Source organism: Arachis duranensis, chromosome 6, assembly GCF_000817695.3.
Source record: "Arachis duranensis cultivar V14167 chromosome 6, aradu.V14167.gnm2.J7QH, whole genome shotgun sequence".
NCBI classification, from domain to species: Eukaryota; Viridiplantae; Streptophyta; class Magnoliopsida; order Fabales; family Fabaceae; genus Arachis; species Arachis duranensis.
In genome coordinates this window covers 24326583-24338185 of record NC_029777.3, presented here as the reverse complement: position 1 = coordinate 24338185, position 11603 = coordinate 24326583, and positions in this window count along the sequence as shown.

Below are 11603 nucleotides of genomic sequence, written 5' to 3'. Positions count from 1 at the left end.
AAATAAAGTCTCGGATTTTATAGAAATTTTGGCAACATCTCTCCTAAAACTTGGACTTCGCCACCCTGTCCGAGTCCCAACCAAACCAATCCTCAACGCTTTCCAACAGGTTCAAGATCAAAAAAGTTTTGAATAAAACAAAAACTCAAACTTTTAAACTATCAAAAATCATTTCAAATCAACCAATCCAGAAATCTCCAATTTATCAAAGCAGACATTATTTCAATCAAACAGGCAACCATATTCCTTCAAGACAAAATCAGACAATTCATAAGACTCACATAATCACCAGAAATACGTTTCGCACAGCATATCTATTTATAACAATTTCCAGTTTAAAATAAATTAGTTTGTATAAAAAGCCCCTACCTCGACCCGTCGCAACCATAACCCAAACGCATCACAGGAACCTTCTCTCTCAACCCGAAATCACCAACAACCGCAACCTCAGATCCAAACCACTTTTGCGGTAACCACAGCAACACTAATCACGACATATAACAATCGAAACTCAATCTTATAGCAATTAATGCCATAAAACCTCAGCGTATAATAATAGAATAGTAACTAAAGGGCTTTCAACTCGAAAATGCTTATCAAAATGAAGAAGGAACGGCTAAACCGAAACAGCTACGGTCTTCGAACCGGTTCGACGGCAGCCCAGTAGCCACCTCAAGCGGCAGTGGTGACCTGAACAACACACAGTGACAATAAGGTTCCCAAAAACTCAACGGAAAGGCGAACCAACTTAAAACCCTTACCGACAGAATTTTTTGGCGACGACAAAAATAGCCAGAAGCTTCGGCAGTGGTCTCAAAAGTCACAGAACCACTCCCGGCTGTCAGAATCACAGAGACACAGCTCCAGTGATGGTGGAAGGCCTCAACATCATCCAAATAGCAATAGTAACAATTCAGAGTAGAGACAGAGCAAGGCCAGAGCAACATCAACTCCAACAGCGGCAGTGGCGCTTTTGTCAGATTCCAAAACCCAGAAGCAGAGGCAGAACAGCATCTTCTTCCCCTGATTCTCATTGCGCTCCTCTTCTCTGTACACATAGTAGCAGCGGCTCCCTCTGGTAGCAGCTCGGACGGTGGACTCCACCCACGGCGACGACGACACTCTCTTCCACAGACCTTGGCAGCAGCGGCGATGGAAGGGCAGCGTTGCTTCCTCTCCTCTATTCGCAGTTCATGGCGGTGGCAAAAGCTTCATCAATGTTGACCTAGCAGCTCGGTGACAGATCAGCGGTGCGACACAGAGGCTCTTGGTTTGCGTTCCTCTCTGTGGGCTCCACGGAGCGGCGATGAGGGCGATGGCGGTGGCACAAGGATGGCAGTGACGCGTGGCTCGATGGCTGGGCACAATGGCGGCAGCAACTCATTGATCTTCCATTTCTCTCTCGTTGTTTTGTGTGTGTGTATATTGAGGAACGAAGCTGAAGATGAATGGAGGTGGAAAACGGCGCTGGGGTGAGGGGTTAGTGGGTTAGGGTTTCTCAATTTGGGAAATTAGGGTTTAGGTAAAAATTTAGGTTTAAGGGTAGTTTTATAATTTTAAATTAAAAAGGGCTAGTATAGTAATTAGAAATAGATTTTAATTCAACAATAATAACGTATAAAAATACTATTTGTTCATCAATTTCGCAAATTTTTTTCAATAAAAAGTTTAAATACAATAATTAGAAATAATATAATTAAATCCTTTATTTTCCCAAAACAGCAGTTAAAATATTAATTATTTAGTCCAAATCATATAAAATTCTTATTATTTCACAACTACCAACTTTATAATTTAAATATAGAAAATAAACCAATAATTATAAAATTGGAAAATAATCTTAATTTTATTTCAAATTCAATTAATCGAAACTAGCTTTAATTTTTCTTTAATAAAGAAATTTCTAAAATTAAAGATACAGAATTACTGAATTTGAAATTAACTCATGATAGCCCTTTTTCAAGAGTCCTGGGTCTTACAAGTAAAATGGTGGAAGGTTAAGGATTTTCCTCTTGAAGGTTGATTATTCCCTTCTTGTTAGTCATACATATATGTTATGTTCCTCCTGGAGATGCACGACCAAACGATTATATTCGATTAACTGCCGGATGTGTTGGGTCTGGCAACGTAACTGACACGTGAGCTCATAGCCAGTAGGACAGGCATGCATCATGTGCATTTATTTGCCAGTTCTTGGGTGTGCATAATTGTTTTGGTTTACCTATTTTTTTTTTACCGAAGATAGGGAGACCCAAACCTGCAACCTCTTAGGTGAGTATGGGGAGACTATGCCATTTGAGCTATAGCTCATTGGTTTGCCTATTTGATTATCCTATTAACTACTAATTGTATTACTCGTTCTAAATGTTCTTATTTATGATTGTTTGGTATAATTGCTTGTGTGTGTTTAAATTCCATTGAAAGAATAGATATTTAAATTAATAATGATGATTGTTGGGAATGGATGAGGCTAGTGGTAGTTTAAAATACTCTTACCTTTGCAACTTTACCCTGCATGGATTAGTTAAGACCTTAGGCTTGGATTCTTGTGAAGTTGGAGATCAGGATTGCCTCAAGCGTTCATGTTTCCTTATATAGTCTTTATTTGGAACTGTTACCCTACTAGGAACCTTCGGGTTCTCAGCCATTGTTGTTATTCTATGTTTTTAGATACATAAAGTGACACACCTCGGTGACAGAGTGCGAAATTCAGGTGGTGAAACAAAGAGGATTGCTTTTGGGGATTTTATTTTGACTTTAGAATTCTCTCTCTTTTGAAAGTATATTGTACATTACTTTAGTTTTCTCTTAGAGGCTTTTACAGAGAGATAGGTGTATATTTTGTATTCTATCTAATGATTAAAAATTATAGCTAGCCTTTTCTTTGCAGGTCGAGACTAGTGACTATTATGTATATATCTTATTATGTATATACTTATCTAGTCTTTGGATATTTTTTGCATTTGTATATGATGTTTATCGCTTTAACACGTCCATGTGTGTTTTTAATGATTTTTGATGTTTAATTTTCTTCACGGGCTCCTAGTTTTAATACTATCCTTATATAATTATATATGTAACTCTAAGTCTAAGTGTAGTAATACCTCGCCATCGTTAAGTTACGACTTAAGCGTAAATCTCTATGTGGTAGGTTGTTACACTTCTAACTATTAAAGATGAAGAACGAAACTCAATCTTGAAAAAGTAGAGAAGTACGAATCAAAATAAAGAAAATGCTTGCATTACTAATCCATAAAATAAAACAAAGCTCCTAACCTTTAACACGAGAGGTTTAGCTACTAATGGTAGAGAAAAACTAAAGAGGTGCTGGAATGCTCTAGTATGATTTGGTCAAAGATGGTGTCTCTGGATGTGAACCTTGATCACTTATTTATATCTAACTTTCTAACTAATTAAAATTCAAAAACTAATCTTATCTTTCAAAGAAAAAGATAACTTTATTCAAGTTTTAATCAAATCTAATCTAACCTAAATTCTAATAACCAAATCTCATCTTTCTGAAAGAGGTTGTTGCTAACTAATCATTTAAATCTTGAATCTTGACTTAAATTGAAGCTTTCTGGGAGGAAGAATGGACATTGGCTCTGGGCTTGGGTATGTTAGCACTGGGCTTCATGATTTGGTGCCCAACTTGGCCTCCTAGCATTAGGCTTTGTATCCTGGCACCTGGCTTGGTGTTCCAGCGCCCAACTTGGTGTTTTGGCGTTGGGCTTTGGGATTAGGCGCCCAACTTGGTGATTTGGGCGCTGGACGCCCACTTCTCTTCTTCTCTTGGAAGTGCTGGTGTTTTCTTCTAAATTTCATCCTAATTTGCTTAATTATTTTTGAAAACACAATGATTCTAACACAATGATTCACTAAAAACATAATAACTTTGATTTAAAACTAAGAAAACTAATGAAAAAGAATTCTAAAAATAACTAAAGATGTCTAAGCATCAAGCCTCAAGAACCGTGATCCACTCGTTAGCAGGAGGCTCATTATATAGAAAGACACCTGAAGAAGCATTGGAGTTATTTGAAACAGAGGCTGCCAATAATTTCATGTACTCGCTGAGAGGACAATGAAGAAATGAGTGATGGGGTTGGACACCATGGATACAATCCTAGCACAAAACAGACTTATGTCTCAACAAATCCCTTCACTCACACAACAAATGGGACAAATGCAAGTTTCAGCCATCGGAACAGACATTACAATATGTGAATCGTGTGGGAGAGCTCATAAGAATGAAGAATGTAAACTGATCAATAAAGCCCAACCATCCATCAGGCAAATGAGTTATACAGAGATTGTTTCAAGACCACAAAATGATCTTTTCTCAATAGCATACAGTCTTGGATGGAGGAATCACCCTAATTTCAGCTTATCTATTTAGAAGATTTAATTAAAAGTTGCTTGTTCAATCCTTTAATTCTTGTGGGAATGATATCCACTCACAGTTATATTACATGAAACGATTTGGTGCATTTGCCAAGATTAGTGCCATCAAGTTTTTGGTGCATCAAGTTTTTAGCGATGTGATACCTTGGCATCTTTAGTGATTTTTTTCATATCTTTTTGAGTAGTTTTCGTAGGTTTACTTTGAAATCATATGTTTTTAATGAAGTTTTTTTTATGGCTAATCATATATTTGGAGTTGTTTAAAATTATTGTACATTCATGATTATTCTATAAAAAGAAGCAAACAAGGTAACACAAAGTGAACTCCCAGGGGAGAAAAAGAAACTGGCGCCTGACTTCAAAGAGTTGAAGTTTAGCGCCAGTAATTCAATGCCAAAGCCCAGCGCCTTCGACAAAGGCAACAAGTCTAGCCCTACTTCAAGACGTGGTGCCTAGCGCAAATGAAGTCACAACATGGGCGCCCAGAGCCCAAGCCAGGAGCCCAACTTCAAGTGATTTTTTTTACTCACAATGGTCCAAATTTCATCCAAGTCTGAAGCCAATGTCCCAAGTCCAGTGCTAGGCCCATGATCCTCTAGCAAGAGGTTCTAATTCAGCCTAAAAATTCAAGATTTGAATGATTTGTTGTTGATTAACTTCTTCTAGAAAGATGAAATTTAGTTTTAGTTTAGATTTGAATTATTGTTTTAGTTATCTTATCCTTCCAAAGACAAGATTAGATTTAGTTTTTGAATTTGAATTCTAGGATAGGATTTAGGATATAAAAAAGTGAACGATGGTTCACAGAGAGGGAATCTGAGAATCGATCATCTAGCATGTCATTCATTAGTTTAGTTTGTTTTTCTATTTATCATGAGTAACTAACTCTTTTCTGTTAAGAGTTAAGAGCTCTGTTTGATATTCATGGATTGATAATGTGATTGTTTATTCTATTTTGATTAATGCATTGATACTTTTTCAAGAATTGAGTTTCGTTCTTCATCTTAATGGTTAGAAGTATTGGGAAATATTCTAATTCTGTCTTGGATTATGTTATTACTTTGGGAAATAATATCAGGATTAGCATGAAACTCTTTCTCATAATTTTTCAACTTGAGTAGGAATAGTATCTTGAAAGTTGTGCGACATTAAATCGGAATTGTGCTTAACCTCCTTTTCTTAATTAATTGACCAAGGAATTGGTGATTAATAAGTTCAAGAGAAACTGAATTGCCAAGGAATTGAAATTTGATTATATATGATTTGTCGTGAAAGTATTTTTGCATAAATCTAAGTAAATAAACATGAGAATTTTCTTTTTTGAAAGTTAAATATCTCCGAATCCTTTAACATCTTTATACACTATTTATTTCTCTATCTTCATAAGCATTCATTCACACCAAACACTCTCCTTTACTGTTCTTTATTATTTCAAGATTCACATCCTTCCTTTTCCAAAGGTTTGGCCAATCTAATTAGAAGATTCAATAAGAAGTTGCTTATTCAATCCTTTAATCTGGTGGGAATGATATCCACTCTCTGTGGTATTACTTGAAGCGATTTGGTTTACTTGCCAAGATTAGTGCCATCAAGTTTTTGGCACCGTTGCGGGGATTAACTGAGATTGACAACACACATATAGTTGAATCACTAAATTAGATCTTGTTTTATTTTATTTTATTTTATTTTATTTATTCACCTTTTCTTTTTTATTCTTCTTCTCTACTCCACATGGTGCATTTTATTTCTTTTTTGATTTTGTGCATGCAAGGGAGCAATGGAGATGAACACCAAGGATATAATCCTAGCACTAAACAAACTCATGTTTCAACAAAAAATGGAACAAATGCAAGCCTCATCCATTGGAACACAAGTTGCTAGGTGTGACTTATGTGGAGGAGCACACAAGAATGAAAGGTGTGAGCTATTCCAGTCCACCACTGAGCAAGTAAACTACATGTGATATTTCTTAAGGCTAGAGAATAACCCATATTTTCTTGGATAGAGGAATTATCCTAATTTTGGTTGGGGAATTCAGGGACAAAGAAACCTCAGCATTCCATAGCAACAGCAAGTAAGCCCAATGCAATTCCAAAATCCTCAATAAACATCACCTCTTGAGCTTGCTATAGAGAAACTATCTCAATCTACTACTGAGTTTGTTCAATAAACCCAAAGCTTCATGCAAGAGACAAGAACAAACTTAAAAAACCAAGAAATTTCTTTTAAAAATTTAGAGGTGCAAGTGGAACAAATTGTTAAGCAATTGACATAGAAACCAGCATACTCCTTTCCAAGAGATACAATGTAAAATACTAGATACACAAAAACAAAAATAGAGAAATAAAACTTACCATGTTGAATAAAGAAGAAGAATAAAAAAGAAAAAATAAATGGAATAATGAAAAAAAACAAAAATCTAATTTAGTGATTCAACCAGATGTATGCTGTCAATTTCAGTAAATCCCCGACAATAGTGCCAAAAACTTGATGTGCCAAAAACTTGATGGCACTAATCTTAGCAACTGCACCAAATCGCTTTAAGTAAGACTACGGTAAGAGGATATCGTTCCCACGAGGATTAAAGGATTGAACAGGTAACTTCTAATTGAATATTCTAATTAGATCGGCCAAATCTTTGCAAGAGGAAGAATGTGAATCCTGAAATAATAAAGAATAGTAAAGGAGAGTGTTTGGTGTGAATGAATGCTTATGAAAATTAGAGAAATAAACAGTAAATAAAGATGTTAAAGGCTTTGGAGATGTTTGACTTTTAGGAAAGAAAATCCTCATGTTTATTTACTTTGATTTATGCAAAAATACTTTCACGACAAATCATATATAATCAAATTTCAATTCCTCGGAAATTCAACTTCTCTTTACCTTATTTAATCACCAATTCTTTGGTCCATTAATTAAGAAAAAGAGATTAAGCACAATTCTGATTTATCGTCGCACAACTTTCAAAATACTATTTCTAGCCATGTTGAAAATTATGAAAAAAAGTTTCAACTTAATTTCAATATTAAATTTTCCAAAGTAATAATAGAATCCAAGACAGAATTAGAATATTTTCCAATACTTCTAACCATTAAGATGAAAAACGAAACTCAATTCTTGAAAAGTATTAATGCATTAATCAAAATAAAGAAACAATCACATTGCCAATCCATGAAAATTAAACATAGATTCTAACCATTAACAAAAGAGAGTTAGTTACTCATGATAAAGAGAAAAACAAAAGCTAATGAATGAGACACTGGATGCTTGATCATTCAATATTCTCATCCGTGAATCATCTCTTCTTTATTTACATCCTAATTCCTATCTAATAATTCAAATTCAAAACTAAATCTAATATTATATTTCGAAGGATAAGATAATAATAATTCAAATCTAAACTAAAACCAAATCTTATCTTTCTAGAAGAAGTTAATCAAAAACAAATCATTCAAATCTTGAATCTTTGGGTTGAATTAGAACTTCCTGAGAAAGGACCATGGGACTAGTGTTGGGCTTGGGACATTGGCGCCTAACTTGGATGTATTTTAGACCCTTGAGAGTGAACAAATCTCTTGATGTCAAGCTCTAAGCTTGGGCGCTGGGCGCCAGCATGTTGAGGATCCTTTGAAGTTGGGCGCCCACTGTTGGCGATGGGCTTGATCCTTCCAAGTCCATCAAAGGTGCCGAGCATTGCTTCCTTGGGCATTGGGCATCTTCCATGCTAGCATTGGACCTCAAATCCTTGAAGTTAGGCTCTATATCCTTTTTCTCTCTTGGAAGTTCACTTTGATTTCCTTGTTTATTTTTCTGATACTGATTACTTCAAAAACAAATCCTAGATGCTCAACAATTCTAAAACAACTCCAAACATATAATTAGCTATGAAAACTTCATTAAAAATATAAGAACTTCGAATTAAACTTAATAAAAATACTTAAAAAGATATGAAAAAATCACTAAAGATGCCAAAGTATTAAAACGCCAAATTTAAAACTTTTCTTGTCCTTAAGTAAAAAAAAGAATAAACATAGGTGATCTTAGTAATAAGAATAGAAATCTCATTGATTACATATAGACTTTTCTTATCTTCATGAATCTTGCATACTTAAGAGTCAAGAATTTTCAAAAGATTATAATCCCGATTATATTATGAGAACTCTTTATTATCTTATGACCTTAGAAGCAGCTCATTTTTCAAAAAGTTATAACAAGGGAAGATGCTTGAAATTTATGATTCTAAGTGTTTTGTCTCACACCAGCTCTTAATATAGGTTTTCAAACGATAATCTTGAGTCAGTTGGCTCAAGTTATCGGGTAATAAAGCGATTCCTGGATTTAATCACCCAAGCCTCTCCTTGACACAATCAATACCACAAGCACATAATTAGGAAAATCTTTTCATATATCCAGACGTAAGTTTCTAGAGCCTCTTTAGACTCTAAATGCTTTATCTCAAGGCAACTCTTAATATAGGTTTTGAATAAATAATCCTGAGCCAGTTGCTCAAGTTATCGGGTGATGAAGCACAACTCGGATATACTTATTCAAGTCTCACCTTGACATAAAAGCACCATTGGCACATAATTGGGCTATAGTCATTAGTGTTTATAGCCATGTTATTCTTCTATTTTTGGTCTTTCCCTTTTTTTAAAGTATCACTGCTTCAAGAGTTGGACATTAGATTCTCATAAAATTTCTCTAGATTTTTGTTTTTGAAGATTTTGTCTCCCTTTTTGGAAGATCATCCATATACCTTGAGTCCATTAATGTAATCACATACTTTTCATATATGAACCACTTTTATTTTATTTTCCTTTTTATCTTTGTCAATTCCTCTCATTTAGATACTCTCTCATATTCATCAAATTATGTAAGCGAGGGGGAGTTATCGAAGGTGTTGGGCTTGAGCACTAGACGTTAGGCTTCTATACATATATATTGCCTGGCGTTGGGCGCCAACTCTGAAGTCAGGTGCCACCCTTCAAAATTCCATTGAAAATGCTAGGCTTAGGTCTAAGGCGCTGGGCTTGAGCACCTGGCGCCGGACTTAAGCGCTGGGCACTAAGCACCCAAACTTATAATGTTTCCCATGGTGTCCTAACACATGGGCATTGGGCGCCACCCATCTATTTTTTTTTTTAAGATAAAAGAAATGACTTTAATGAAAATACGAAGAAAGAAAGAAAAGAAACTTCAATGAAAAAGCCTTTAATGAAAAGGAGAGGGAAGAAATACTAACCTTTTTGGATATCTATGAGAGCTCGTTCGGTGGCTAAGAATAGTATTCTTAAGATGATGAAAGCATCCTCATCCTCCTCCATATCAAGGATTATGAAATTAGCAAGGAAGATGAACTTTTTGACTTTGACTAACGTGTTTTCCACTAGCCTATGTAGAACTTTATTGATCAGTCAGCTAGTTGCAAGGATATTTTTGATAGATTTACTTCTTCAATTTGCAGATTTCTCATCATAGGCAAGGGCATCAAATTAATGCTTGCTGATGAGCGGATAATTTATACGCTTTTTGGCACTATTTTTATATAGTTTTTACTATGATTTAGTTAGTTTTTACTATATTTTTATTATTTTTTAAGTAAAATTCACATTTCTAGACATTACTAAGATTTTGTGTGTTTTTCTGTGATTTCAGGTATTTTTTGGATGAAATTGAGGGACCTGAGCAAAAACTGATTCAGAGGCTGACAAAGGATTGCATATGCTGTTGGATTCAAACCTCCCTGCACGTGAAGTGGATTTTCTGGTGCTACAGAACTCCAAATGGCGCGCTCTTAATTGCGTTGGAAAGTAGACATCCAGGGATTTCCAGCAAAATATAATATTCTATACTATTCACGAGTTTTGACAATGTAAAATGGCGTCAAAACGCCAGCTCTTTGCCTTTTTCTGGCGTCAAAACGCCAGAACTGGCATAAAAGTTGGAGTTAAACGCCCAAACTGGCACTAAAGCTGGCGTTTAACTCCAAGGAAGATCTCTACACATGTAAAGCTCAATGCTCAATCCAAGCACATACCAAGTGGGATCGGAAGTGAATTTCTGCATCATTTACCTATTTTTGTAAACCCAAGTAGCTAGTTTAATTATAAATTGGACTTTTACTATTGTATTTTCATCGGGGGATCATTCTTGATCTTCAGATCATAGGGACATTCTGGATGTTATATTTTCATATTTGGAGAGGCTGGCCATTCGGCCATGCCTGGACCTCCAGACCACTTATGTATTTTCAACGGTGGAGTTTCTACACACCATAGATTAAGGTGTGGAGCTCTGCTGTTCCTCGAGTATTAATGCAATTATTACTATTTTCTATTCAATTCAAGCCTATTCTTGTTCTAAGATATTCACTCACACTTCAACCTGATGAATGTGATGATCCATGACACTCATCATCATTCTCACCTATGAACGCATGACTGACAACCACTTCCGTTCTACTTAAGATCGAGCGTATATCTCTTAGCCTCCATTCCGAAAGATCAGAGTCTTCGTGGTATAAGCTAGAATTATTGGCGGCCATTCCTGAGATCTGGAAAGTCTAAACCTTTTCTATGGTATTCTAAATAGGATCTGGGAAGGGATGACTATGACGAGCTTCAAACTCGCGAGTGTTGGGCGTAGTGACAGACGCAAAAGGATCACTGGATTTTATTCCAACATGATCGAGAACTGACAGATGATTAGCCGTGCAGTGACAGCGCACATGGACCATTTTCACTGAGAGGACGGGAGGTAGCTGGTGCACGAAATTGTGATCAATACTTTTCACAACTCAAATAATCCCTGGTAATGAATCCAAAAACTTGGTGTTCAATACCATGGCATAAACACAACTTCGCACAACTAACCAGCAAGTGTACTGGGTCGTCCAAGTAATAAACCTTACGCGAGTAAGGGTCGATCCCACAGAGATTGTTGGTATGAAGCAAGCTATGGTCATCTTGTAAATCTTAGTCAGGCAAACTCAAATGGATATGGTGATGAACGCATAAAAACATAAAGATAAAGATAGAGGTACTTGTGTAATTCATTGGTAGGAACTTCAGATAAGCGCATGAAGATGCCTTCCCTTCCGTCTCTCTGCTTTCCTACTGTCTTCATCCAATCCTTCTTACTCCTTTCCATGGCAAGCTTATGCAAGGGTTTCACCGTTGTCAGTGGCTACCTCCCATCCT